The sequence below is a fragment of the Nannobrachium achirus genome (genome assembly GCF_963921795.1).
Source record: "Nannobrachium achirus genome assembly, chromosome: 12".
NCBI lineage: Eukaryota > Metazoa > Chordata > Actinopteri > Myctophiformes > Myctophidae > Nannobrachium > Nannobrachium achirus.
Genome location: NC_137832.1, coordinates 48,438,014 through 48,461,478, shown reverse-complemented (window position 1 = coordinate 48,461,478; position 23,465 = coordinate 48,438,014).

Here is a 23,465-nt window from a genome sequence, read left to right as displayed (position 1 = left end):
CAGAACACAGGAGATTAAATCTACTATGTTAAAAATGTTCTGGGGGAGGACCCGCTTTAGGGGTGGGGGCAATGCATGCAATATCAGCCTGATAAATGTATCAAACATGCACAAAATTCAACAGAACACAGGAAAATATGTCTATTAATACGTTTTGGGGAGAGGACCCCCCAGACCCCGGTTGGGGAGTTCCGCGCACCCCCCAAAAATAAATCTCCTGGATTCTGACAGTCCAATGTTGACAACCCTGCGATATACTTTCCCTTTTCCTAAGAGACCCGACAGTGTAAAGTCACGATGCTTGATCTTTTCCAATGCCTGATATAAATCATTCCGCTCACTGCTGTATTTACTACAATGCAGAAGTACATGTTCTACTGTTTCTTGCTCATTCATGCATTCTATGCATTTTCCTGTAGGGTGTTTCCCTATTCTATACAGCGAGTCATTAAGACCTGAGTGTCCTATTCTCAGACGAGTGATGATACTCTCCTCCTTCCTATTCCAACCCACTGCCCTCTCAATGCCGACCTGTTTTTGGATGTGTCTTCCAACCTCCCCACCATCCCAACACTCCTGCCATACTGACTGTGTGTACGTTTTAATCAGTGGTTTGACCTCACTCCTGCTTAATGGCACATGGACATTTACCTCCTCAATTCTTAACGCTTGCTTGGCCAGAATGTCGACCTGCTCGTTTCCCTCAACACCAGCATGGGCTGGAACCCATAAGAACTGTGTTGGTATACCTTTGTTTCCTATTCTGTACAAAATCATAAATACCTCACTAACAAGGTCCATTCTGCACGCAGACTTTCCAGACTTAATACTCTGTAGAACTGAGAAGCTATCCGATGCGATAACTGCATTATTTATTTCCTTCTCTTCTACCCACTGCAGGGCCAAAATGATTGCCACTAACTCTGTTGTATATACTGATACATGATTAGTTAGTCTCTTCTTAATGTTTACTTTCTTTACAGGTATGTACACCGCTGATCCGATGGAAACGGTTCCCGTCCTTCCCTCTATCTTGTCGGGGTTAAAACACTTACACTACTCCAAAGTTCCCCGTAGAAATAGACCTACCAGAAATGCTGGTTTAGATCATAAACAATCAGGAAACGTTATTTTCAACTAAACAAAAACAAACTCCCAATGAATTATAAAGCAGTAGACCTACCATGAATATCACAATTTATGTAGCCTACTAATTAATAGCTTTGCATCAAGAAAGGCTATCATCAATGTTTTTTTATTAAACATTTTTTTCACTTCAAAGAGCCATGAATTCAATTGCATCTCTAATTGCAGGTTGAGAAGGCCCTTAACTGTGAACTAAACATGATCTGCACCTGGCTCAATGACAACAGACTCTCAATTCACCTAGGTAAAACTGAATGTATCCTTAGCAAAGTTGAGAACTTCACAATTAAAAGTAGGTGACACTGAGCAAGAAAAAAACACATCTGCTACCTGAGTTGCATCCTGTAGCCTAGGCTAACCTATTCAGTGAAAAAAATGACTAGCCTACCAAGGTAATCAATAAGTCAACCAACAAATTTGTTTCTTGCAAAGGGTTGCCCCGCTGGCCGCTGATTAATACCAGTAAGACTCCCTAATCGGGAGATAAGCGACCGTCAGGTCGCAGCGTGATTTTAGGGTAAAATGTGTAGGAGCAGTGTCCAAAAATGTGTTTTAAAAAATCGGCCTGATGGTGGCGCTATATGGGACAGATCCATGTTGATGACATGAGAGTAGACATACTGTGTAGCGATTTGCATGATTTTAGGGCAAAATCTGTAGGAGTAGTGTCCAAAAATGTGTTTTAAAAAATCGGCCTGAAGGTGGCGCTAAATGGGACAGATCGATGTTGATGACATGAGTGTAGAGCAAGTGTGTACCGATTTGCGTGCTTTTAGGGCAAGATTTGTAGGAGCAGTGTCCAAAAATGTGTTTGAAAAAATCGGCCTGATTGTGGCGCTAGAAGAGGGCCATGTGAGAATTGATGGAGGTTGTGATTTGGCAGGCAAGGAGTGTGTGTGCAAAATTTGGCATGGATCGGGGCAACGGTTGCGGAGATATGAGCAGGGCAAAAGTGTGACGTGTGACAGACTGACAGACAGCTGGTCGAGGTTTTGACAGTAACGTGACGGTCGCAATCATCAACGTAGATTTCACACTAAACAAGGCTCTAATTCATTCTCCTGATATAACATCATGTGGAACACCCTTTCGCAAGCCTTAAAGGAAAGCAAATCCCTAGCCTTCTTCAAAGTTGGTATGAAAAGTCACCTTCAGGCGGCTGCTACCCGTGACTATAGGCTAAAGCCCCTATCATAGTAGGCACCGTGGTGTAGTCATAAAACTACAACATTACGTCATTACTCGCGGTGAAGTCCCGACACATCCCTCTGTTTTTACTATCAGACAGATCGGCCCATCACCCCTTTCACTGAGTCACAGTGATAGGACTTTACAGTGACTGACTATGATGTCCTCCACTTATTTTCTCACTTTAGGTGGATAGCTTTACACCTAAAATTTGCAGTGAATAGCCCTTCACCCTGGACTCTGATAGAGGCTTTAGCCCCCATGCTCCCACCCCCCTATTTTCTGCCTAGATAAAGTACTACTGTATGTTCTATCCGTCTTTCTTTCAATGTTATATGAGATACTTAAAGTGTGGTTCCTGTGGAAATAAGCCGTAGAGCTTTCTAGGATCTCCTTTTAGTTGACCTTGTACCAGTGATTTACTGTCATGAAACAGTACTTTTTTTCTATTGCAAACTTCCAATAAATTCTTCAATCAATCAATCTCTTTATTAACAGTTATGTTCAAACTTTGTGAGTTGCATGGTTGGTTACATTAGACTTAAAACTAAATAAATACATTAGAATACATCTAAAAGGGTATCTAATAGACTATTTCTACTTTTTGTACTGCAACAACTAAAGAACTGGCTGACTAACTAACTTTTTAATTTGCATTGTTGTTTTTGCTTACAACCGTTTTTGTTTAAAACTTTTTTTTTTAATAATCTTTTTTATCTATACTCATTATACTGCATAGTAGGCCCTACTGTTTTCTATCTGTCTGGCTTTCAATGGAAATAAGCCGCAAGGCTTACCTGAGTTTCCTTTTAGTTGACCATGTACCAGTGAACTGTACTGTCACAAAACTATACCTTTTCCAATGCAAACGTCTAATAAATACTCCACTCTGTCTTGGGGGTGGCATAGCTGAACGGTTAGGGAGCCCGCCTGGGGAACCAGGGCCCCTGATTGTCCCAGGTTCGATTCCAGCCAGGCCAGGGTAGCAACGTCGATGACTCTTAACCCCTAAATGCTCACATGCTCCGAAATCAGCTAGGTTGGGCTGAAAATACTGAATCTCCCTCGCGGGAGGAAATAGGTATCTATTATTACGATGTGTTTCAACCCGGATGAGAGAGAGGGGGTGTTTTAATTTTTTTATTGATTGATTGACTGTATATTTTATCACAGGACAGTACAGTTCAGATACAAGGTCTACAAATAGGATTTAAACCAAGCACAATGGCTTGTTTTACATTAGGGTCCTTTATAGCTTGGAGGCTATAAAGGCTTGGAATGACTGCTGGACTGAATATATCAAAACTTCCTTTGGGAAGCACAAACGTACGGGGCACACAATCACGCAGGTGGTGTGATTAATTACCCCCACGTCAATGCACCTGTCAACTGTGTGCCCCGTACGTTTGTGCAGAGTAAAGTTGACAACTACCTGACACTCTGCCTTATTAAATTATTTCTAAGAAAAACATGGGATGCCCAGAAAAAGATAGAATCTCACTATATATTATAAACAGTTTTTGTATATTTTATTATCAACCCCTTGAACCGCAGCATCCATTTTCTGGGGCAGTGGTTCTCAACCAGTGGTCCAGGGGGTTCCAGGTGGTCCCCAGCTGAATGATGAAGAGTTGGTTACCAAATGGACCCTTATAGATCTTTGACTTGAGAACCTAAAATGAAAATGGTTTATTTTTATGCTCTCAATTATTGTTAAACATCTGCATTACTTAATTTACAAGAAGTCTAGCAATTAGTGAATGTAGAAGAATTGTTAATTTGATCAACGTTGTTATCTCTCCTATGACACGAACACAGCATGGCATTATGGACAAAATCTTATCCAATCCAACAATAACAAAATAGTCTAGTCTTGGGTCTGAGCAGCAGAGCAAAATGATATCAAACGGTGGTCCAATTAGGATGACATTTGACAGGAATTCCCGTGGGTCCCATGGGATTCCCGCAGGACAGGAGTCAAATTTGTATTAATGCCAAGATCGGGACGGGACAGGAATGAAAATCACCAGGAGTGGGAATCATTCCAGACCAGTTAATCAAACCGCAGAAATAAACAGTGCCAGAAAGTGAGGTCTTCTAACTGCAAACATTATAAAATCATATATTATATAATAATAAACATGATATCAAATATAATATGGTTCAAAATGGAAAAACATCTGCGCTATATATATATATATATATATATATATATATATATATTTCTTCTTTTTTTTCCGGGAGCGGGAAGTGAACGGGAGTGATTTTGACCAGGAGCGGGATGGGACCAGGAGTCATTGTACAGGACAGTGGGACAGGACAGGATTTATTTTTTACCCAGGATTGCGATGGGACAGGATTTTCTCTGCGGGAGAGGGACGGGACAGGAGTGAAAATCCACTCCCGTGTCATCCTCTATGGTCCATGACTCGATATGAAAAAGGTTGAAAACCACTGTTCTGGGAAAACACTTTTTTGTGAGTACAGTACAGTTACTTCAATATACAGCTAGTTCACAATACTTATTTTTTTCTTTATGCATGTTTATAAATATAGCCCGGGGTCATAATAAACAAGAAACACAATAAACTAAAACAAATAAGACAAAAATAAATATTTGTTCCATTTTTAAAAAGGTTTTTTAAGACACATACCCATAGTCTGTGCAGGTCAAGGACCCCTATATAAAGACAGACTCAGACTGACTCAAAAACTTACAAGTAGAAAAATAGAGAAATTAAAACTTAAAAACACACTGTAGTGTTTTTTCATATCCCACACTACCTACAGAGAGAGGCTTTAATTAATGAAGAGTGTCACACAGGTTCATAAGTATCAGGAGTTTAGGAATTTAAGAAATTTAAAGGAGTAGTTCACCCCCAAAATGACTTTTTTACTATTGATTACTCATGCCATGGAGACTTGAGTTCAATAATATATATATATATATATTTTTTTGCATTCCTAAGACAATAATTTGATTACAATAATTGTACCCCCATTGATTACGGATGGGGACCGGAATGCATTTGGGTCCCCATCCGGAATCAATGGGAGTACATTTACTATAATAAATTTTTTGTCTTTGGAATGCGAGAAATACAAAGAAATATTATTGAACTCAAGTCTCCATGGCCTGAGTAATCAATAGAAAAAAGTCATTTTGGGGGTGAACTACTCTTTTAAACCTTGTAAGCTTCACAAAAAACATCCCAATGGCAGCTCTTCATTCAACCCTTTCGGGTGCTCAGTTTGAAGGGTGTGAATCCACCATGCCTCTCTCTGACATGAAGAATGCAGTAATGGGAGACCCCCATTTTTGTGCACAAACATGCGAAAAGTGTAAGAGACTCCCTAGTAATAGCAGATATATATGGAATTTATTCCGATCCCCTCCTCTTCTAAGGGGGTGAACCACCTCTATACCCTGGAACCTTAAAGGACAACTTCTCCTCACTTCTAGGCCCATTTTCCTACTTATATTGATCCAAAATTACTGTCCGTGGGGTCTATTAGGCACAAATGCTCCTGTTTTCCAGTTTGCCCAGCAGCTGTCATAGCATAGAGTGGAGCCTATAAGGCTATCGCTTTTACACTATCTGTTGTGGTCAAAAGTGATTTTCTTCTTCATGAACGTGTCACTAGTTGTCATTACAAAACACATCAATGCCTTGGTTGTCCCACACAAGCCACCACAATCTCATAAATAATGTTTTGGGGTGAGCATTTGGCACAACTGCCAATCAAATTGACTGTACTGGCCAATCACAGGGCTTCTTTTCCGGGACTTGGCATAACACATAAAAGCCTAACATCTGTTTAGCAGAGTGTGATGGCTTGTGTGGGACAACAATGGCATGGATATGTTTGTGATGACAACTACTAACACATACTTGAAAAATAAAAACTCTTTTGACCACAACAAATCATGTAAAAGCGATAGGCTTATAGGGGGGTTGTTTCATGCCGCAGTTCATGTTTTATGTACCGAGGTAAGGTTTTCAGTCTGGGAGCTCGGAACTACCGTTAGTTTCGTTTCGTGTGTTTCCCCACTGTGCTGTGGAGGCTGTCGCCCGATTCCAGCGGCCATCTTTCTAGGACCTCATCTCGGAGCACAACAGGACGCAGCGACGGGTGAGGTTCTATATGGGGCTAAAGTGGCATGTGCAATTGCTCCATGTTTGTTTGGCTGTCCGTCATTTACAGCCGTTCCTTAACCGTCCTTTGGATCCGTGGTCCATATTCACCATCCGCCCGGTCCGTTTCCATATTAAACATTTAAGATTTCTGTTATGCTGCTGCCATAGTGTCCTGCCTCAACCTGACTGAGGCAGCTTTTAAACCCTAGCGCCACACCTGAGCTTAATTTCCCCATTACCAGAGTCTCTGCAGGTGGTTCAATCACCACAAATAAGAGCTCCTAGATTGTGCATGACAACACTGGTTCCAAAACACCTTCACTTTAAAAGTCTTGACTGCGGGTCCGTTACACTCCCACCAAATCATTTAAAAAATGTTTACATAAAATGATTTCAAAATTACGTGACCCCAGACGCATTTAAAATTCTCAGAATAGGCAAGAAGGAGCTGTACCATTTTTCTCCCACCTTGGGTCCACCTCCCACCTTGCATACACCACCCGTGACCTTCGTCATCGTGTCCTTGAACCTTTCAGCCTCAACAGGTTGTCCTTTGGGATGGTCAAGTGGCACTCCTCCAGCCCCCGGTTCCATCTCTACTGCAGCAGCCGGGGCGTCTTCCTTGTAGGCCACCAGAGCCACTGTGTTAAGGGCCTGGTCCTCTGGACACCCAACATCTGGCCCTTGATTCTGAGGGACGGCATGAGGTTCAGCACATCCGACCTCCGGATGTCTCTCAATGCCCTTCTCTTCCTTGCCTTCTGGAGCACCCAGGCCTGGACGTCTCTGGTGGCTCCCCTTGTGTTGCTCCATGACAAACAGGAGTTTCTCCCGCTGGTCCAGGAGCCCCCTCCGCTGCTCCCCTTTCTCTCGTCTCTCCGTCTCAAGTCTCTCCGTCTCACGTCTCTCCGTCTCACGTCTCTCCGTCTCAGATCTCTCCGTCTCACGTCTCTCCGTCTCACGTTGCTGAGCTTCCAGAGCCTTCCTTTGCTCCTCTTGCTCCTGTAGTTTCTCTTTCCGTTTCTCTTCTTCAATGTGCACCTTGTGTTCAGCTTCCTTCTTGGCAAGCTCTGCTGCCGCCACAGATTCAGAGTGATAGCTATACTTAGCATCAACTTGTGATGAAGTACAAAAAAACAGTGTGAAAAGGATCATACCCGAACAGTTCATAAAAACGATCCTGCACTCCTGTTCCAAATTCATTATCAACTATTCTTTCATAAACAATTTCAAAAATGTCCTTCGAGATAGATTCACATGCATTTACTTTATGTCTCACAAGATCTGGGGGGCCATATTTTCGGATCTCAGAGTAGAGTTTCAAAATATCCTTACATTTAACCAAGCTGTCAAGGATAAGTTCTGGGTCACTCTCTGCAATGTTGCCCTTTAACTGTTTCCTTGTGATGCGTACAATAGCCTGCCACTGGTTCCACATGGATAGGAGCACCTTTAACTTATTCTCAACCTCTCCTTGATCTGTATCATTTCCCATAATGCTTAAATCTGAAATTTTGCATTTGATTTAAAATGTTACTAAATAAAGACTTTGAATAACCACAAATAAATGCAACACAAAACAATCTGTACCTTAAATCACTGTATTACAAACTCAAAGTAAAACAATAAATCACTTCAAATGTAAACCAACTGAAATTAAACTCAACATTTATGCAAGATGTTCAGTCATCAAATAAACCTTAGTCTTTGTTTCCTGATGTGGGTATACTTTCATGTAGCTGTAGTGTTTGTGTGAATTCACCATATTCAGACCATGCACTGTCCCATGTGAAGGCTTGATGTGGTTTGAGCTCTTGTGTAGATACAGACTGAGGATGAGTAGTGAAGAGCAGGCCCTTTGGATGAAGTTTCAGGTTGTAAATGTAGAGAGATGATGATCGGGTGAAGTTTCTACTGTAGCGGACCCCGGCTGGATAATAATGGGTTGAAGACTGACTGATGAGTTGTTGCATTTTATTGGATAACTCAACGTAGAAACTGGGGAAAACAAGGCAAAAATGCATACACAATATCAGTAATGTCACATGGCACAATACATACATTTGTCCAGAAATTGCCTATACAATATAAACATCAAGAATACATGAAACACATATTTAAACCTTTTAGAAATACAAAACCAATCAAAACCCATAGACATAAAATCCAACAATAAGATCCCTCTGACAAACAATAAAACTATTCACCTTTTTCCCCTTCCAGCTGGGCGCTAAAGTGGCATGTGCAATTGCTCCATGTTTGTTTGGCTGTCCGTCCTTTACAGCCGTTCCTTAACCGTCCTTTGGATCCGTGGTCCATATTCCCCATCCGCCCGGTCCGTTTCCATATTAAACATTTAAGATTTCTGTTATGCTGCTGCCATAGTGTCCTGCCTCAACCTGACTGAGGCAGCTTTTAAACCCTAGCGCCACACCTGAGCTTAATTTCCCCATTACCAGAGTCTCTGCAGGTGGTTCAATCACCACAAATAAGAGCTCCTAGATAGAGCATCGCAGCGGAAGTGGATTCCTGGGGTCACTTAATATTCCCCATTCATTTTCGCCATAGACTTTTACAAAAATATTTATAACAATCATGTTAAGCCTCGAACCAAGCCATCCAGGCTGGAGGTGAATCATGATCATATAACCTTTGATCCTATGTGAAAACATATTTTAATATTACATTATTTGATATACTACATTTAATAACTACCCTTTGTTTAGCGATTTTCAAAATGTTCTTTTCATAGAAAAAAAGGTTATATGGTCATGATTCACCTCCAGCCTGGATGGCTTGGTTCGAGGCTTAACATAATTGTTATAAATATATTTGTAAAAGTCTATGGCGAAAATGAATGGGGAATATTAAGTGACCCCAGGAATCAACTTCCGCTGCGATGCTCTATTGTGCATGACAACACTGGTTCCAAAACACCTTCAAATTAAAAGTCTTGACTGCGGGTCCGTTACACGGAGGAACAAAGGTGCTTTTTGGTCTCAGTTCTCTAACCGTACTTTCAGAACCTGCAGGTTCTTCTACTTGGGTAGTGTGTGGTCCAGTGTTCGTATGAGGAGCCTCTCTGGCATAAAAGGCTCGTAATTAATAGGGGTGTCTTCTAAAAATCGACGCGTCGTTTTAAGCCCCGGGAATCGACGCCAATTGTTTGAGTCGAAGCGAAAATATATATTTTTTTATATCACCAGTTAGCCTACTACTGCCAATACTGCGGTGCACTGCTGGACTGGTGTGGTGTCATGTACTTCCAATGAGAAGTAGCAATTGGCGAACAGTTATTTATTGTCTCGCACCAGCGTCGGGTTGAAAGTGAGACGGAACGGCCAGAACGGTTCAGACCGCCGCTTCGTTAAAACATTCAGAGCCGGGACAGTGTTCCGTTAAGAGGAGGAAGCACGCTGTCAAAATCCCATATTAAATAACCTGCCACAGCACAAACGCGCGTCCACAAAGTAGTAAACAATCTTCTAAAGTCAAATTAACATACACAAGTGTAGGCTACAAGTTACATTTTCTAATTAAAGTGCTTCTGAATTGTTCCAGTGTTGTAATCCATGATGAATGATTGTGTTTCGCTGTGTTTGCGTCCATGACATGTCCACACCGCTGGCTCAAAAGGGAGCTGTGCCTCCACCTGTTTATGATCCTTTTCTGAAATGAATCCGTTCTCGACACTGACTCATTACTCTGTCAGTGCTCTGTGTCCCGCGACTGCGGACTGGATCCCATCGTTCATTTAAAAGAGCCGTTCAAGAGAGCGGAATCGTTCGCGAATGTCTCATCTCTACTGCACGCTGCCGAGAGACGGGGCAGAGTTGAAACAGCGGAGATGTTTTATTTGTTTTAACGGTGTGTTATAACTCTATGGTTGTACACTGCTATGCAGATAACATTTGTGCTCGCGCACCGATATCACCGAAAACACTGTGTATTCAATTCATCTCTTAATGTATTATTCTATTATGTTGACGTGGTTTAAAGCAACCCTTTTTTTTTTTTTTTTTTACACAAAGTAGACTATAAAACGATTTGTCGACGCGTCGGATTAACCCCCGCGACTCGAGTCGACTTCATAAATCCTGTGTCGAAGACAGCCCTAGTAATTAATAGACCTAAAACATTTTAACAGTTCTACTCTTGTCTGGAACGAGTCAGCCTTCTTAAAAGGGACAAATGACAGGCCTTTCGATAGAATGGATGTTTCGTCTTCAGTCAGTTGTCTGTTCGACAAGTTAATTATGTTGCTCTCCCCCTGCCCCCCCTTCCCCCCCGTGATCCTCTGCCTAGAACGCTGTCTCTTACCCCCTCTGCGGGTTGGCCTGTCTTTTTCCGCAGCCATTAATCTGGTCTGGATCACTCTCTGGGTGCCCCCGGGAAAAGGAGCAGGTCCGAGCCGCCTCCTGCTGTTGATTCCTCGTCTCTGACTGTTACTTGCCGCGTCGTTGGAACTCGGAAGACAATTCGCTGGAGGAGTAGTCATCCCTCTGTTGAGAATAGTGTGGCACCTTCATCCCCGACAGCCACGGGTAGACTTTGTCTCTTGTAATCAAGGGTGTCTCTGCGGCACTTCGAGAGGTTGTACACTCGTCTTCGATTTCTTTTACTTGTTGCGTGTTAAGAAATCCTTTCATTTCAGTTCTCAGCGCTGTTATTTCGGTGCCCTTGGCCTTCAGTTCATTATTGGAGAACTCTATCAGTAGTAGCATCAAGTCTAACGAGCATTTGTTTAACACCTCAAAACACTTCTTGCAGAGCTGCTCATTTTGTCTGCCCAGAGTAGGTTATTTGATGATCCAAAGACCTCTCGGTATACTTTGTTTCTCCAGTACTGTGATAACGTTGAGCCGTGCAGGTTCAAACTGGTTTCTTTCTGTAGGAGTTGTTTCAGGCGTCTCGACGCCAACGCCGTTGAATCCGCTCTGAGAACATGTAGGGCCACAAGAGACACCCACAATTCTATTTCATCAGTCTTGTCTGCAGGTATGGCTCCGTTGATATTCTCTCTCTCTCTCTCTCTCACACACACACACACACACACACACACACACACACACACACACACACAGATGGTGTGAATAAATTGGTGTATTTTCTGTCAGAAGGTGTACACTGGAAGGGTTTTTTTCTCCACTGTGGTATATTGATACACTGGTGCCTTCAGACTACCTGACACTGAAACACTTGTTACACTGGTGACATCACTCAGGTTTTTCTCAGTGTGGACACGCTGGTGTGTCCTCAGATTAGATGACTGACAGAAACGTTTGTCACAATGTTTACATTGAAACGGCTTTTCTCCAGTGTGAACACGCTGGTGTGTCTTCAGATGACATGAGTGACCAAAACGCTTGTCACAATGTTTACAGTGAAAAGGTTTTTCTCCAGTGTGAACACGCTGGTGTGTCTTCAGGTTAGATGAGTCCCTGAAACTCTTGTCACAATGTTTACATTGAAACGGCTTTTCTCCAGTGTGAACACGCTGGTGTTTCTTCAGGCTAGATGACTCAGTGAAACTCTTGTCACAATGTTTACACTGAAACGTTTTTTCTCCAGTGTGAACACGCTGGTGTTTCCTCAGGCTAGATGAGTGACCGAAACGCTTGTCACGATGTTTACATTGAAAAGATTTAAAAGGTTTTTCTCCAGTGTGAACACGCTGGTGTCTCTTCAGATTAGATGAGTGAATGAAACTCTTGTCACAGTTTTTACAGTGAAAAGGTTTTTCTCTGGTGTGAACAAGCTGGTGTCTCTTCAGTTGAGAAGACTGAATGAAACTCTTATCACAATGTTTACAGTGAAAAGGTTTTTCTCCAGTGTGAACAAGCTGGTGTCTCTTCAGGTTAGATGACTGACTGAAGCTCTTGTCACAATGTTTACAGTGAAAAGGTTTTTCTCCAGTGTGAACACGCTGGTGTTCCTTCAGGTTAGACGACTTTCTGAAACTCTTGTCACAATGTTTACAGTGAAAAGGTTTTTCTCCAGTGTGAACAAGCTGGTGTTTCTTCAAGTTAGATGACTTATTGAAACTCTTGTCACAATATTTACAGTGAAAACGTTTTTCTCCGGTGTTTCCTGAGAGAGAGAGAGAGAGAGAGAGAGAGAGAGAGAGAGAGAGGAGGGGAGTAGGGACAGAGGGGAGAGAGTGGCAGGTTAAAACTGGTGAGTAAAAACTGAGGAGCAATTATGGCTTCCCTGTTAATATTTCTGATTTAATTGTATTTTTCATCAACCTCTTTTATATTATAACATCTCTCAGTTTCTTTCTTCACACATTAAGTCCTGTCCCTGTGTTTAACACTGACTGACCTCCACTGGTCTCCTCCCAATCGTCACTGTCTTCAGTGACTTCAGAGTCAGATTCAAGCTCGACTTCAACTTCAAAACGGTGTGAACAGGTGTCTTCATCGTCGTCTTCGCTTTTCACTGCTGGTAATGTCGACGTTGACCCATCAGGCTCTTCTGGTCTTGGAAGTAGATTCTCCTGTTCCTCCTTAATGTGTGGAGGCTCTGGTTCCTCCTTAATGTGTGGAGGCTCTGGTTCCTCCTGTTCCTCCTTAATGTGTGGAGGCTCTGGTTCCTCCTGTTCCTCCTTAATGTGTGGAGGCTCTGGTTCCTCCTTAATGTGTGGAGGCTCTGGTTCCTCCTTAATGTGTGGAGGCTCTGGTTCCTCCTGTTCCTCCTTAATGTGTGAAGGCTCTGGTTCCTCCTTAATGTGTGGAGGCTCTGGTTCCTCCTGTTCCTCCTTAATGTGTGGATGCTCTGGTTCCTCCTGGAGCAGACTGGAGCTCCTCTCCCGTTCAGGAGAAACCTCCTCTTTACACACAACCATGTGCAGGATGTCTAGGAGCAGAAAAACAACATGATAGCTAACACTGGATTCCTTAACGGGATATTTCACCCCAAATGACTATTGATTGAAGATTTGCACACACACACACACACACACACACACACACACACACACACACACACACACACACACACACACACACACACACACACACAACACATAAAAATAGCTATCAACGCTAGCCTAGTGTCCCTTTTTCTCCGGTTCCGTGGTAAACAGTCCAGAGATGGAGAAAGTTTGTCCATGGATAAAAGCTCAGACAGCTTGTTTGTAAGATACTTGCCCATTTTAACTGTTTATAGAACATGGAGTTGCCCAAACTTTATACTTTTTACACCTCCAATGGCTGGTTTTAAAATTTGTTTCCGAAATGGAAACGGCAACAAGTGCCCCACTGCGTCAGCTTCGCTCTGTCTCTCTCTGATAGAACACAACGATATGCACGCATTACTCCGCCCCTCCCCCCACAACAGCAGATAACCACGCCTACATTTCAGATTTCTTTTCATGTTTCATGCATCAAAAGAGAATGCAAAATAGATGTGTGACACGCACGCTTGCCACACACACACAGGCATGTTTAAGAAAGAAAGAAAGACAGAAAAAAAGAAATAAAAACGTACTTAGGTCCTGGTGGTCTTCCATCTCCACTTCCACTTCAACTTCAGCTGGTCCCTGTTTAATAGAAACAGCGGTAGCCTGCTGGCTGGACTCTGCAGACTGGTCTGGAATAGAGAACACAATGTAGGCTATGCGACATGGGTTGAAGATGAAGATTCAATGTATATCAGAGTTAACAGAGAGGGGCCACAAAATAACATCCCCATGCTTCAGAAGTTGTTAAACTGGGTAGAACCTTGGATTGTACAGCTGCCTGTGTATGATCAAGTCCAAATATGTCCATCTTCATAATGATCCCTGGTCATAATTTTGATGCACCATGGGTTTATATCCTTGTACTGTTAATTCCCCCTCTCTCTTGATGTAATGTTGACAATCAGTATTCAGTATATCAAATGTTTGTGGCCGATAAATGAGCTTAGCAGGACGGATACATATCTGACTGGCCCTTGTGCACGCTGAATGTCTGGAGGTCCAGTGAGCAGCAGCTCCAGCAGCTCCAGATGGAGAGAGAACGGGGGTCTCCCTCCCTCTCTCACGCTCACACACTCACACACTCACACACACACACACACACACACACACACACACACACCCCTGCCTCTCTTTCTGCAAGCATCACAGTCACACAACTCACAGCGACAGGTTTTGAGCTTGCAGATTGGCTATAAACCATAGAGGTAATATTTAGTTATAAACCTATCAACACGGAACACTAGCAAAGTTGTATTTAAGCTCTTCTTTTCTCTTTAAAAGTGGGATTCAATTCGACGGGTGACGGGTCTGTTTTGGAAAATCTAATCAGGGCATGTTTCGCTGTAGCCCTGAAAAATTCCGGTTGCTCATGACCGTCATGTTCCCGGGTTTACATGGGTTTGGGCAGAGCAACTTATTTAGCCCCTCTTCTTAAAGTAGCATATGAGGGGCCTAGGGTTTTTTCATGATTCTGAATCCATTGCAAGAATTTGTTTTGCCCAATTCCTTGGGCTAAAAATGTTATTTTTTCCCTGTATAGTAAGTGAATGGGTAGGTGCAAGAAATCATTAAAAATTAACCCCTTGGGACGATATTTCAGTCTGTTACTTGGCAGAATCTTAAAATATACCCTTTAAAGGATTAAGTAAAAACAGGTGTCAAAGAAAAAATCCTACTCTATGCGTGTGGACCCTACTAGACTACCTCCTTCTTGATGTTGACAATATAAATATAACCAAGGTCACAACTGAATTAAATTAAATTAAAACTGTGTTTCCCATGGTAAGAGGGGCCAGGCTGTACATTAGGGGAGAGTGGGGTAATTAATGTGAGACACCGGGGTAAAGTGAGACACCCCCTGTATCTAGGCCAGGGGTTCCCAAACCGTTTGGGCTCAAGGCACCCCTAGAAATGTATCTTTCATCCGAGGCACCCATACATTACGTTCATAATTTTAACTCCCAGCACCTTATATTTATAGTATATTTTAGCGATTATGTTGCAAGGAAAACATTGAGATAATAGACATTTTGGTTAGAACGGACTGAAAATAACGTATTTCAAGTTTAAAGAGAGGGAGCATCATAATGTAAGGAGCAGCTCATGGAGGAGTGTATATTTATGATGGATACAAATAATTTAACAGCAAATTTAGGTGAATAGAAGTATGGGGATGAATGCGCTTGCTCCACATAGTTTTTTCATACCCGTTGGAAGATGAGACACATCAAACGCACCTGGTGAAAGCGAGAGAGAAGAGAGAGAGAGAGAGAGAAAGAGAGAGAGAGAGAGAGAGAGAGAGAATGCACATTCCTAACTGTGAGAGAGAGGGGTGTGTGTGTGGGGCTACAGATCCCATGGCCTGGAGGAACGGACCGTAACCTTGACAACAGGCTAAGAAAACGCTAATAAACAGCTTTAATTTGGGAAAAATGAAATTCGGGCTCAGTCACCGTTGGTATAATGCTAATGGCCAATACCATGTGAACTTTGGGATCAGTTGCTGAAGCGAGTGAATAGATAAACGTAGATAAGCGTGAGCGTTAGAGCGTTAGAGCGTTAGAGCGTGAGTGAGTTTGCTGGTTTAATAGATAGATGGGTATCTTGGAGGTGTAGTGCATCGTGTACACCAGGCCCATTGCAAGATGCTGTACTCTGTCAGCTACTTTGAGCCACCCCACGCTTTCGTGGTGATGATCGGTAAGGTGGGCCTGAGGAGGAAGACCAAGCACAACCCTAATTAGCCTTATTCACGGCCCGCCCACTCAGCATCCCCCGGGTGCTGAAGTCACATTTTGAAGGGGAAAATCCTACTATAGCCTATAGAATTAACACAGAAATCGCAAATGTAATGCAATTTGCAAAAAAAAGTATAAAATACAGCTAGCATGATCAAGAACACAAGATAGTAAAAGGCACAAAGCATTATAATTTACTTTACCGTTCGAAATAATGATTTGTTGGCTTTAAGCTGGCTTTAAGTCCAGCTATTTCTGTTATAGTTTCCCCTTCTAAATTGATGTCAGCACCCAGGGGATGCTGAGAAATTTGCTGAGTGGGCGGGCCGTGAATAAGGCTTATTAGTTTGTTCTGGGCTGTTTGGAGCTTTAACTTTAAGGCAGCTGGGGCATCGCGATACCAGACAAGTACTCCGTAATCAATGAGGGGCCCAATAAGAGCACGAGATTTGATATTGATCAGCGGGGAAACCCTTAACAAGAAACAAATTCGTTGGTTGACTTTATTGATTACCTTGGTAGGCTACTGTAGTCATTTTTTCACTGGATAGATTTAAAAAAAATCTAGTGTTGCAATGTGCAGCTACTTTAATCAATCTCCCCTACATCATTGATCCGTGGCCATCGAGTAAGCAAGCGTTTTATATATTAAATCTGAAAGTTTAGATGTATGGTATGGTCCTCAACTTCCAAGTGAGTAAGTAGGCTACAATCGACAAAGACTATTTTCAACTCAAAGATGGTCTAGACTTTTAATTACCGAAGTCAGCAGTCAGCAGTCGACATGAACGGACGCATTTTCGTTCGCTCCGTCCCGCCAAGCTAGAATCCAGGGACAATGGAAAGGAGGGATACTTCTTCTTTTTTTTCTATTGTTTCTTGTATGGTTTGCCGACTCGTGTCTCAGATCACCATGGAACGCTCATAATTGTATATACAGAGAATTATGTGCGGGATGGAGAGGAATCACGCAGTGTTTTTTTTCCTCCACGATGGGTCGGAGCTAAAACATCTTGGCTTCGGGAAACTGACTGTCCTTGGGACGCTGATGTTGACAAAGAACAAGCCCCAGGTTGGCAGAATGGACAGACGGTCCATCATTTACTTTATCCTGCTACGCTCTGGTGATATTGAAGTTAATCCTGGTCCCGCGGTCACTCGGCAAGCTGCCGCCCGTCTCAAGAGGGAACTACAGCTGCTTTCTGAGACAAAGAACCCCAGCGTAGGAAACAACGATCCGGTCGTTCTCCCGGAGGACCCCCCGCCGGCTCCCTCCCCAGACATCGAGGCTACTCATGACCAGCTCGCGGCCGTGGTTTTCGAGCCGCCGCCCGATAACAACAGCGCCGACGTTGACCTGGATGCCCCCCTGCCGGCTCCCCCCCCCCCCCCCCCCCCCCGACACGAGGATGCTGGTGCCCAGTTCGCGTCCGCTGGATCGCCGGAGATGACCGTCGACCCGGAGCCCCCCAGCTCCGACGTTGGCTCGATCACTACAGAGAACATGCACTCTGTTGTTTTTGCGAAACCAGGACTTCATCTAGTCCATTTAAACATCAATAGCTTGAATCCCAATAAACTGGAGCAAATTAAGGGAATGTTTCATGGCGGTAAGGCAAAGATTTTATCCTTCTCTGAAACTAAACTTGATGACTCGTTTACAGATGCTAGCATTGAAATTGCCAACTACACAGTAATCAGGAATGATAGAAACAGGTGGGGAGGCGGAGTTTGCATGTATGTACATAATGATGTCAATTTTATCCCCCGTCCAGACTTACACCACAGTTCTCTTGAAACTGTATGGATTGAGGTAATCTTTGAACATGCAAAAAACATACTAATATGCGCTGTCTATAGACCACCTGATCAGAATGATTTATTTGAGCTGTTTGATGAGAGCTTAGCAAAGGTGGACGGTACCGAGTATCACATTTTGGGCGACTGGAATGTGGATGTTTTGCGTAAAGAAGCACCCATGTTCAAGTCCTTTGATGGGTTATGCAATCAATACAGCCTCACTCAGCTTGTCACAGTACCCACCAGGGTGACAGAGCACTCCCAAACCCTCATAGATCTCGTCGTAACCACTGACAAGTCCAAAGTCACCGCTAGCGGGGCTATTGTATGCGGTCTTAGTGATCAATATATGATCTACTCTACCCGAAAAATACACAAACCCAAGGCTAGTGGCCACAGAACTGTCGTAGCTAGAAGCCTGAAGAACTACTCCAGTGAGGCTTTTAATCTCAAACTAGCGGGTGTAGACTTTTCCCCAGAGCTGCAGTGTACAGATGTCGAAGAAGCATGGTGTGGTTTTAAAACCAAATTGACCAATGCTCTAGACGACGTGGCCCCCTTGAATACCACCAGGGTTAAAGCCCGCCAAGAGCCATGGTATAACTCAGATATTGCAGAATCAGCTAAACTCAGAGACAAAAAATACGATGAAAAACGGAAGTGCTGCAAAAAGCTCAGTAAAAAATTCAACCCTGACCTCAAAATCCACGTTGAGCATCTTACTGCTCAATGCAAGAGACTTAGAAACCAAACAACCGCCCTAGTTAGATCCGCCAAAAAAAACTACATCGACGACAAAATCGATGAATACAAAAACAAACCACGAGACCTATGGAAGTTGCTTAACAACCAATTAGGCTTAAAATCAAAAACCATATGCCACAACATAAACATCAAAACGGACGCCGCTCTCATTTCTGACAAAGGTGAAGTGGCTACCCATCTTAACAAAACCTTTACCACCACAGCCCGTTCACTGGTCAAAAGACTGGTCGCCCGCGGTATGGTGTAAAATTTGTTAAAAAATTCTACAAAAAACTGGGCGTCAGAAAAGACAGCTTTAAACTTTCCACAGTGACAACTGATGAAGTGTTTAAAAAATTGAGCGCCCTACCTCAACACAAGGCCACTGGCCTTGATAAAATCCCAGCTAGATTTCTCAGAGATTCAGCCACCACCATTGCTCCAATCATTACCCACATAATTAACCTTTCCATCGAACAGGGTCATGTCCCCCAGGACTTCAAACTAGCAAAAGTAACCCCCCTTCACAAAAAAGGTAGCAAACTAGACCCTGGAAACTACCGCCCCGTTTCCATTCTTAGCTCCATATCCAAAGTCATGGAGAAAATAGTCTACGAACAGATTGCAAGATATCTCGAGGAGAATAATCTGATTTACGAGTTCCAATCTGGATTCAGAAAATCCCATTCCACTGACACATGCCTTCTCTATTTGACTGACCAAATCAAACGCGAAGCGGATCAGGGCAAATATAGCGGCATGGTCATGATGGACCTCCAGAAGGCATTTGACACCGTGGATCATGCTATTCTGATTGAGAAACTAAAAGCCATCGGTCTTGACAGCGCAGCAGTGAGCTGGATGCAATCTTACCTGGTGGGGAGGGAACAGGTGGTGGAGATTAACGGTACCCTGTCCCCCCCCCCCTCCCAGTAAGCTGTGGTGTTCCTCAAGGTAGCATACTGGGACCTCTGTTGTTCCTAATATACGTGAACGACATGGCATCTGCTTGCGACTGCAACCTGTTCCTGTTCGCGGATGACTCGGCTCTCCTAGTCTCGGGCAAGGACCACTTGCAGGTTGAAAAGACACTTAAAGGAGCTATAGTCAACTTTTTCATTGTAGGGCCGACACTTTGTTTACATCCTAGTCTATAGACTAGAATATAAACAAAGTGTCTGTCTGACAATGGCCAAAATTATTATTTTATCATTATTTTACGCTTGTTGTGGTCATTTTTGAATAGAAACACATATATGAAGCTTATTTTTTTATAAAATATTTTCGAAACATTATTTTTATTTTAGCATCCGTTTTTCAAGAAAAAGTTGACTATAGCTCCTTTAACTCTGAACTGAGTAAGATCTGCACATGGCTTAACGACAACAAATGATCAATTCACCTGGGAAAAACCGAGTCCATCCTCTTTGGATCAAATCATAACCTCAAAAAGGTAGATAACTTCACAATCAAAGTGGGTGACAACGTCATAACACGAAAAAACGAAATCTCTTACTTAGGATGTATCCTTGAAGCTAATCTTTCCAGCGAAAAGATGACTTCTAAAGACTGTAATAAAAAAAAATCAACCAACAAACTCGTTTCCTACAGAGGATCGCCCCAATGGTCAACTTCAACACACTGAAGACCATAGCTGGTGCAATAATCCAGCCCCTCTTTGACTACTAGTCCACCTATGGTATCGTGACGCCCCACAAGCCCTAAAAACTAAACTCCAAAGTAAACAGCCCAAAATAAACTAATTAGGGTCCTGCTTAACCTTCCCTATCAGACTCACCTCACCGCTACTCACCAGTTAAGAGTGGGGTGGCTCAGAGTAGATGACAGAGTACAGCAACTTGCAATGGGCCTGGTGTACAAGATACACCACTTACAGGCAGCAGCTGTTCGCAACTGGTAAAAACCTAGCCCAACCCTACCCTCCCCTGCCCCTTCCTTGTATATACTTACTGTTTTCTTTTTTTTTCCCCTTTTCTTTACATATCTACTACTGCCAGGGTTTCCTGCAGGAAAAAGTCTTGACCAGGGGGGCGCGTGCGCCGAAATCTTTTGATAATTAATTAATTAATTCAAGTAATTAATTCACTTAATTTGTAATATTAATTCTTAATTTTGCCCTATAAAAAACACATAAATGTGCCCATGATGACGGAAAACACAACTAAATTAATTCCCTTATTTTAGACTAATTCTTATTTTTGCCCTCAACATAAAAGGAGAGGTTGACTCTTGTCTCTTGGCCAGGGGGAACAGATTTTAGGCCAGGGGGCCCCCCTGGCCTATAAAGTGCTGCAGGAAACCCTGACTGCATAGTACTGTGTTCTATTTGTCTGTCATTCAATGTTATATGAGATACTTAAATGGTTTCCTGTTGAAATAAGCTTAGTCTTTTCATGGATCTCCTTTTAGTAGACCTTGTACCAGTGAACTGTACCGTCATGAAACTGTACATTTTCCTATGCAAACTTCTAATAAAGCCTTCAATCAATCAATCAATCAAAGATCGCCTTCATACAACACTACATTACCTGCCACGTACACGCGCCTCTTCCGTCCGGGCCAAAATACAATTTTCCGTGTTTTTTTTCTTTCTTTTTTTTCCCCGGCAGTAGTTGCAGGATGCCTTGCATAAAACGGTTAAGCAGAGATAGCTATCTCCTCGCGCGTCGTGTATCAAAACAAGAGCGACCATACAAGCCCAGCGCGTGCGCACTGTGTAATAGAAGGCGGGCCGTTTGCGCATGCGCGTACAGAACAGTTCAAAACAAACCTCCTGTAAATAAATTAACTGCAGGATGTTTTAATTCAAAGTATAACAATATATGTTGTAGGCCATAGATAGATGAAAAGAAACAATATTTCTATTTAAATTACCTTGAGCTAGCCTGCTTCCAGACCATAGACCCCGCCCACTCTCAGAGTGGACAAAGCGTGAGCTGAGTCTGAAATCAGGCTAACCTTGAGCAGTATTACATTCAGATGTTTCAGGTTGGAAGTAATGGATTGCATGTAACAGGATTATGGGTAACTTGTTATTGTAACATTAGGGTTGTAACGATAGTAACTGAATCAAAAAATCCATTTTAATTTGCAATGATACTATATCGATAAGGAAAAGCAAAATATCTACCCGTCTGGCTTTGCATTGTATCGTATCACAATGCAGATAATCGGTATCGAATCGTTTCGCAATGCAAATAATCGTTTGTATGGAAAGTATTTGTGCCTTGTATTTAGCAATTTTAAGAGGGAAAATGAAAAAGAGGGGTCTAATTACTTTTCCATTCCATATAGCTACTCTTGGTCTATCGATAAATGTGTGTAATCTCTGTGTTCATGTCAAGGTGCGGGTTTGTCCATTATGTGTTGAAATATAAAGTTCATGTATTTGCTAGAGAATCACAGTGTTTACTTATTTGTAATAGATTTTTCCCTTAAAAAACCTGTAGGCCTACTATTGACACGTTTCACACAAATTTATTTTCTTTGCTAAATAGTTACTATATTGATTTTAAATCATTGAATCGATTTGTAACGTATTGCAATGAATGAACCAATATCGTCCATGTATTGTATCGTCAACCATGTATCGTATCGCTATTAAATGTATCGTTCCACACAGGCCTGGAATTTCGTAATTTTGAGGTCAAGACCACTTGGCCTTTGGTGTTGTCGATTTTTTGAGGGCCAAATGCCAGGGCAGGAAGGCCATCAAATAAAACAAGATTTTAGTACATTGAAAGAATTTGTTGAATTTAAGTGTTAGGGATGATAACCTTAACTGCAGTGAAATAGACAAATGATGGTATTTACAATCCGATCCATGCTCAGCCCTGCACCAATCAAAGTCACTGAATTGGTTTAAAGATAGGGACTCGGGGAGTTAAGATTTCAATCTCTACAAAAGACAATGGCATTTACATGACAAGAAAGAGACACCGGTGTCTACTGTCTACATATTGACAAGAAAGAGACAGAGAGGAGAAAGTGGTACAGTCAGCTGGGGCATTAAGGCCACTGAGGCCTCAGGTCATGCCATTGGTTTGAGGGGCACAAGGCCAAACTGCGGGGCAACGGCGGCCATGGCCTTCATGGCCTCCATGAAATTCCTGCCCTGTTGCCCAGGATATTTCATCAGCTGCTATAGTAAAAATATATAAACAATAATTAAAATATGTTTAAAATGGGACGTTGGTTTGTCTGGAGCCCTGCAGCAGTGTTCATTGTTCAGCCTGTAGGTTGTTTTAGCTGCACTTGATCAACCATTAGAGCCCAAGGACCTCAGATAATAAAGGAACCGCAGCAACCCGGGGAAAACATGGACAAACCCAGATTTCTTTAAGCAACAGAGACTTAATTAGTATAATTGGTAAAGATTGATTGATTGAATGAATTCTTTATTAGCAGTTCGCATAGGAAAAATACAGGACAGTACAGTTCAGATAGCTTGCCCTGCAAAGTCTACTAATAGGATTTAAACCCAAGAAAGCACTAGCCCCTTTCAGAACCCCTCACGAGGGGTTCTGAAAGGGGCTAAGAAAGCACTAGCCCCTTTCGGAACCGTGGAGTGAGGGGTTCCGAAAGGGGCTAAGAAAGCACTAGGCCTATGGCTTGTTTACACTGGGGTCCTTTTGTATTCAATTCATAGAGACATTAAATGACAGACAAATACACAGATCTGTGCAAAACATCATATAACATTCAGAAACAAAACCAAAAAGAATA